Source organism: Rutidosis leptorrhynchoides, chromosome 7 (assembly GCF_046630445.1).
Source record: "Rutidosis leptorrhynchoides isolate AG116_Rl617_1_P2 chromosome 7, CSIRO_AGI_Rlap_v1, whole genome shotgun sequence".
NCBI lineage: Eukaryota > Viridiplantae > Streptophyta > Magnoliopsida > Asterales > Asteraceae > Rutidosis > Rutidosis leptorrhynchoides.
In genome coordinates this window covers 45,334,528-45,343,297 of record NC_092339.1, presented here as the reverse complement: position 1 = coordinate 45,343,297, position 8,770 = coordinate 45,334,528, and positions in this window count along the sequence as shown.

Sequence of the window (8,770 nt, the reverse complement as noted above, 5' to 3'; positions counted from 1 at the left end):
AGTCAGGAGCAAGGTATTCGTTAATGACTTCAGCAGGTACTGAATCATTTGAATCCTTTGAAGTCAGGTTCAGTCTTTGTAATTTGTCCACAGCCTCCTTTCTACTTTGCTCAATCCGTTTTCCAGTTCCAAAACTTCTATTTTTCTACGCTTTGCCAACACACTTCATCATTATCATCCAGCTTTTATCGTTTAAAGTCGTTTATAGTTTTTGCTGCTTCATCAGTATTTTTTTTTTCATTTTCGGAGAACCAATTCGTAGTTCGGAGTGTTTTTCAGAAACTTCACATTCAAATTAAGTCCAGAAGATAGACGTTATATATACACATATAACTGTTGGCGTAGACATGCTGCGAGATTTCAAAATACTGATTGCTAATTCTCAATGATTCGTATGGCAATTCTCATTACAAGATGCGAATGAGTAAATGACGGGGTTTCAATGAATAATTATAATGACTTTTTGGAGAGGCTAAAGTCAAAGGGTAATGAAGTTGTTGGTACATCTGCTAATAATGTGGTGGAATGTAAAAGGTTCCCTGGTAACGATGGTGTATATCTCAAGGTTATAATAAGGTTAGTCTGACTGAAAAGTCAAAGTTGACTTGCTGGAGCTGTGACAAAACTAGCTACTTTGAATAGGAGTCGCAAAGTTATTTTTGCTAATAAATGCCAAAGAATCTGATGCGGGTACGTTGTTTAAACTTTTACTTTGGTTTCAAGAGTTTTTCGGGTACATAACTGTGGGTAACATGTGGTTGGATCATCTCGATTGCTCATCATTCGAAGTGTCTTCAGAAATTTTCGAAGGGTTTGAACACAGATTGTAATCGTTAACATACATTTGATGTTCTAACACAGTTTTGAAGTCAAAATATAGCTTGTGAAAGATGTAAGGATCTATGAGTGATGATTTTGGTCATATCTCAAGTTGAATTTTGAGATTTCAAAATTAGAATATGTAATTAAATTTTGAATGAGTATGGTTGTTTTGATTTCTATAAAAGAATGTATATTGTTGTGAAAGTAGGGAGTATAATGGATGATTTGCTGAATCAGATTCGAAGAATGTAACATATTAATTGTGAATTTATATATCTCTCGGGTATTACCTACCCGTTAAAAAAAATTTCACAATTAATATTTTGTACAAAAGAATTTTATTACAGTCTTTATGAAAATATATATATGTATATTTTCTTCAGATGTAACATAGATTTAATGAGTTAATGTTAAATTAAACTCATTTGATTTACGGTTGAAACTAGAATTGAATAATCCCTAAAGGCTTTAAAAAGTACATAACTTTTACGCAGTATTTCTTTAATGACATTGAAATTATGAATCAATACTTCGTTATTTGTTGATGTATGATGTTCGGTTCGTGGAATTCTTGTGAATTTCGTAAAGTACGAATGATGTTATCTGAAAAGATTCGGGTACATCGATGATGAAAGTGTAAAATCAAATATATACTTGATTTATTATGAATTGGAATTTGTTGAATTGCGACAGAGATTGTAGTTAACGCTGGTTAAGTTGCGGCCGAAGGACGTACATTATTGTATATTTGTAATATGAATTAACCGAGTAGTTAAGATTCACACACAATAGCTTAGCACGGAAAGATTTATTTCAATATATATATATATATATATATATATATATATATATATATATATATATATATATATATATATATATATATATATATATATATATATATATATATATAATATACATATAATTTCTTCAGAGGGAATTAGTTAATTCTTCATAACAAGTTGATAAAATATACACGTTATTGATTCGTAATGATGTCCACAGTGATTCTTGAACTGACGGAGTTTGTGATGTTATCGGTGTTGTTGATTCGGATGTTGACTGTATTGACGATGCTGGTAACGCTGACAGTACTGTTGATGCTGTTGGTAAAGCAAGTTTAGCTTATTAATCACACACCATTTTTGTCAGGGTTTTTACTCTTCCTTCTATCATTTTGGTTCGCTTAACTGATTTATGGTTAGGGCTAGATTAGATAATCTCTAAGACTTTAGAGATTACATAATCGCCGCGGAATATTTCTCCAATGAAGTTATGAATTAATACTTCGTCAGTTATTGTTGTTGGTACTCCTTGGTATCTATGGTGCGTATGACGTTGATGCTCGTGGGACAGATTGTGAAGTTGAGGTTTACGACGCGGTTGTGGTTGGAGGTGGTAATGGTACTGTTGGCGTTGATGATAGTGGTATTGGTTATGCTGCTGATGCTGCTGCTGGTGTTTGTAATCTCTGCACCATATTCTCCAAAGCCACTACCCGAGCGCTAAGCTCGTTGACTTCTTCTATTACACCGGGGTGATTGTCGGTTCGGACGAGCGGATGAATAAAATCAAAAATTTGATGTAATATATAATCGTGACGAGATACTCTGGAAATGAGCGAGAAAATGGTGTTTCGGACAGGTTCGCCGGTAAGTGTTTCAGGTTCTTCGTCAAGAGGGCAATGTGGTGGATGGAAGGGATCACCTTCTTCTTATCTCTAATGATTGAGGAGGCTACGAACCCATCCCCAATTTATCTAGAATATGTGATGACTGATTGGTTGATCTATTCCGGTCACACTGTTTTTGGAGCTTGAATGTGATTCCATTTCAGAACCTGAGTGACTTGAACTGATGACGAATTCCATTTCGTACGATTGGATAAAGGATTTTTTTTTTCTTATATGAAATGATTTTGGCTAACGGATGGTATTCTAATTACATAGAATATATATATATATATAGATATATAGATCAAAAGATTTCATAGATTACGGAGGACTTTGCGGGATATGTCAGACAAAGTTTAAATTAACAGATACGATAAGATATGATTTAGCAGATATGCTAAGATATGAATTTTTGTCTATACACTATTCATGCAATCAATGCAACAAGACGTGTCTTAGACTAAAAATGATAAGCAGGTAATTTCCTGAGGATGATAAGTAGTTAATTTTCGACACAAAATGATAAGCAAAACTTTTGACATGCAGACACGGTCGAAGTCCAGACTCACTAATGCATCCTATCGACTTATCAGTTAGACACACTAATGCAGACCTGATTCGCTAAGACCACCGCACTGATACCAACTGAAAGGACCCGTTCATATACATTATAAACGATTCACAATAGTTGATTACATTGCGAGGTATTTGACCTCTATATGATACATTTTACAAACATTGCATTCGTTTTTAAAAGACAAACTTTTTTTACATTGAAAATTGACAGGCATGCATACCATTTCATAATATCCACTATCCACCTATAAATTGATTTAATAATAATCTTTGATGAACTCAATGACTCGAATGCAACGTTCTTCGAAATATGCTATGAAAGACTCCAAGTAATATCTTTAAAATGAGCAAATGCACATCGGAAGATTTCTTTAACACCTGAGAATAAACATGCTTTAAAGTGTCAACCAAAAGGTTGGTGAGTTCATTAGTTTATCATAATCATTTATTTCCATCATTTTAATAGACCACAAGAATTTCATTTCCAGTTCTCATAAATATACTTCCCATGCATAGAGACAAAAATAATCATTCATATGGTGAACACCTGGTAACCGACATTAACTAGATACATATAAGAATATCCCCTATCATTCCGGGATCCTCCTTCGGACATGATATAAATTTCGAAGTACTAAAGCATCTGGTACTTTGGATGGGGTTTGTTAGGCCCAATAGATCTATCTTTAGGATTCGCGTCAATTAGGGTGTCTGTTCCCTAATTCTTAGATTACCAGACTTTAATAAAAAGGGGCATATTCGATTTCGATAATTTAACCATAGAATGTAGTTTCAATTACTTGTGTCTATTTTGTCAAACATTTATAAAAGCGCATGTATTCTCAGTCCCAAAAATATAAAGGGTAAAAAGGCAAATGAAACTCACCATACTGTATTTCGTAGTAAAAATACATATAACGTCATTGAACAAGTGCAAGGTTGGCCTCGGATTCACGAACCTAAATTAATTATATATATATTTATGTGTTGGTCAATATTTGTCTAACAAATTAGGTCAAGTCATAGTGTACCACAATCCTAATGCTCGAGACTAATATGCAAAAGTCAACAAAAGTAAATTTGACTCAAAATAATTTCCAAAAATCTATACATGATTAATATATAGTTTAAATATCGTCGTTTTATATTTTTAAATATTTTTAAAGATTTATTAGAGTAAATAACATAATTTATTTATTAATAAATAAAATTTTATATTAAATTTATATAATAAAATATACTTTTATATATATTAAGTAATAAAATTTATAGGGTTCATTTAATATCATAAAGATAATATGATATGTATTATTAAAATAAGTTATTACACGTAGTAAAATATGTTTGTATCACATATTTATTTGATAAAATAATATCTATAATGATAGTAAGTAAAAGTTGTATTATTTTGTAATAATAATTATTATTATAAAAATATCAATATTTATAATTACTAAGATGACATTATGATAAAACGATAATTCTAATTATGATAACTTTAATATTTACGATAATTTTTAATATTATCTTTAAAATAATAATTCTATTTAAAATAATAATAATAATGATATTTTATAGTAACAATGACATTTCTATTAAAATGATAATTTTTGTTAAAATGATAGTTTTAATACTAACGATACTTTTAATAATAATAGTAATGATAAAAATAATAAGAACGATAATTTTATCTAAATCAATATCTTATAATATTTTAATTTCATCATGACACTCTTACTCATTATTTCCTAATCATTTCGTTTAATAGCTTTTAATCGTCTTTTATATCGCATTCATAATAATGATAATAATAGTAATCAAAATAATTAGGTGTTACAAATATTTGTTTTAATTACACTAATATTAATAATGATAGTTACTATAACATTATTAACGATAATACTAATAATTATCTTAATGATAATATAGTAATAATAATAATAACAATAATAATAACCATTTTTAAATAATGATATATATATTAATAATGATAATAATAATAATAATACTAATAATAATAATTAGATAATAATAATAATACTAATTATAACTTTAACGATAATAACGATAGTAATAATAAAAAAATAACAATTTTTAATGATAAATCCCTTTTATTGATAAAGATAATAATAATGATAATAATAAGATAAAACTAGAACGACGATAAAAACGACGATAATAATAATCATTTTTAATAAAAATATTGAAAATTCAATTGATTATAACTTCTAATCTGTTCATCGAAACCATTCGATATTTAAAGGAAAAGTTCTTAATTTTTCGCTAGCTTTCCAAGGACATGCATATCTTATACCTTATCTCAACCGCAAGTGTAACTAATTCAAGATTCAACATAACCTGTCTAAGGGCAATATCAAAAGTACAAGCATGCATAATCCTAAATACTCGAGCACTAGTCAGGGATACACTATTAGTATGTAAAAGTTAAATTATGAGTACTCACGTATCAATATTGAGATTCAATATTGCAGGAAAGGTACGTAGACGCAACGGAAATGATAAACACTATATTGACCTCACGAGCATACCCATGAACCATACTCAATTACCTCCATAGCTATAACCCATAATTTCCTTAATCCTATCCTACTCGAAAAACAATTTCGAAATTACTCGGATAGCACTCTGTCCTAATATTTTATGTATACTAATAATATCTTGAAATAATACGGAGTAAATATATATATGTAAATCGATTGAGAGAGTTTAGAGAAAAATATTTTCAAGTTTCTATGAAATAATGAAACCTATTGAATTCTATTTATAATAGATTTTTGAATTATTAAAGTGAATTATTAAAGTATGAATTATTAAAGTGAATTATTAAAGTATGAATTATTAAAGTGAATTATTAAAGTATGAATTATTAAAGTGAATTATTAAAGTATGAATTATTAAAGTTAAAGTAAAGTAAAAATAAAGTAAAGGTAAAGTTTAAGTATATTAAAAGTATAAAAACTATGTACGTATAATACGCGTATAAATATATATAATATTAATTTAAATCGTTATATATATTTAATAAAATAAAATATAAATATCGTTATCTTTATCATACTAGTTAAGTAATGAGTTGTCAAAAGTGATTCTAAATATTTATAAAAGTTATATACGTTTTAATAATAAAGTTCTTTTTAAACAGAAAATGTTTTTGTACGTTTGAAACTAAATAGATCAATCGAGTCTTTATGAGATTCAATCTTCCACTATCCTTTGTCTAGTTCTCAATGATTGATAATTTGTTCTTATTTATAAATCACTTTACCATTTTTCGAATATTGTTAAAATGGAAAGATTTCTCAAATCAACGTGGGCCTTTCAACAGAGACTTGTAATCATAATTCAATATATCTGATAATTCAATCATTTGATCTTATCTTCTAATTCCATTGATAAATATTTTGAAACAGATACAATCATATAAAGTATTTAATCTAATATTTTGTTTACGTTTCAAGTTATAATATATATACACATATACATATATAATCATATTCGTTTAATGGTTCGCGAATCGTTGGAACTTGGTCGAGGTTGAATGAATGTATGAACATAGTTTAAAATTCTTGAAATTTAACTTAACAAATATTGCTTATCATGTCGGAAACATATAAAGATTAAAGTTTAAATTTGGTTGGCAATTTCCGGGTTGTCACAGACAGCCTGTCCATGCGATCGCATGGAGAATGCAAAGAAAAGCCATGCGATCGCATAACTGTAACAGTGAGGCCAGGTGCTATAAAAAGGCAGTTTGCTCGACGTTTTATGTACACCTTTTTCTTTTCCTTTGTCTGATCACATACGAAATATTTATATTTATATTTTATAATTATAATTTTAATATTAAGTTAATAATAATAAGGTTATAGTGGCGAATGTTTTAAGTTTGTAAGTCAAAATTCTGTCCGTGTAACACTACGCGATTAATACTCATTGTAAGTTATGTTCAACATTTTTAAATTAATATCTCGTAGCTAAGTTATTATTATGCTTATTTAAGCCGAAGTAATCATGATGTTGGACTAAATATTAAGACGGGGTTATTGGGCTTTGAACCATAATTGGGGTTTGGACAAAAGACCGACACTTGTGGAAATTGGACTATGGGCTATTAATGGGCTTTATATTAATTAAATGATATCTCATTGATTTAATATAGAGATTTATAATTTGACATGTTTATATATAACCACATACGCTTGATCGGGTACGGTAGGCGGAATATCTATAAATACTAATAATTGTTCATTCGACCGGACATGGGGATGGATTAATAGTTACTGGACTCATTAAAACAGGGGTGGATTACATTCAAGGGTAATTGGTGTAATTGTTAACAAAGTATTAAAACCTTGGATTACACGCAGTCGATAACCTGGTGTATTCATTAAACAAAGTATTAAGACCTTGTTACAGTTTAAGTCCCCAATTAGTTGGAATATTTGACTTCGGGTATAAGGTTAAATTGACGAAGACTCTCGCACTTTATAATTATGACCGATGGACTATTATGGACAAAACCAGATGGACATATCGAATAATCCAGGACAAAGGACAATTAACCCATGGTAATAAATTAAAATCAACACGTCAAACATCATGATTATGGAAGTTTAAATAAGCATAATTTCTTTATTTTATATCTCATCACACTTTTATTTATCGTCATTTTATTTATCGTACTTTTATTTTATTGCACTTTTAATTATCGTACTTTTATTTTATCGCATTTTTATTTATTGTCATTTACTTTACGCTTTAAATTAAGTTATATTTATATTAATATTTTACATTAGGTTTTAATTGTGACTTAAGACATAAAATCGACAAACCGGTCACTAAACGGTAAAAACCCCCCTTTATAATAATAACAATACTACTTATATATATATATATATATATATATATATATATATATATATATATATATATATATATATATATATATATATATATTATACAAATATAGTTTAAAATATATATAGCGTTAAACTCAGCTAGCTCCCTGTGGAACGAACCAGACTTACTAAAAACTACACTACTCTACAATTAGGTACACTGCCTATAAGTGTTGTAGCAAGGTTAGGTATATTCCATTCAATAAATAAATAAATAACTTGTGCAAATTGTATCGTATTTAATAGTATTTCGTAGTAAAATATAATCTATTTCGTACTACACCTCACAAACATCAAGCGTCATAGCATTACGTATGGAGCCGTTAGCACCATAGCGTTTATGGTTAACCATATTGTGTTGTTGTTGTTGATTGTTTAGCATATTATATATATTGTGATGAATATATGCTAATGCGGTTTTGTGAGATGATACCAATTGTTAGCATTATGAGTATGATGACATGCTATTTGAGTTATAAGTTTGTATGAGGTATTCGGTGGGTGTACTTGCAAATAGATGGGTTATATATGTGTATGTATAAATGTTGCACTCACTAAGCGTTAGCTTACCCCTCTCGTTGTTCACTTTTTAGATGCAGGTGCGAAGAAAGGGAAGGGGGTTGTTGGGAACTAGTTTCCCCTTGTTGGATGCTTGTTGAAGCTTTTGGAAGTCAACCTAGCGTTTTGGGTAGTTTATCCCCAAACCATGCTCGTGTGTTGTTTGGATTAAAACTACCATGTTAATGGGTCGAACTTATATTACATTTGATTAAGGGCCTTC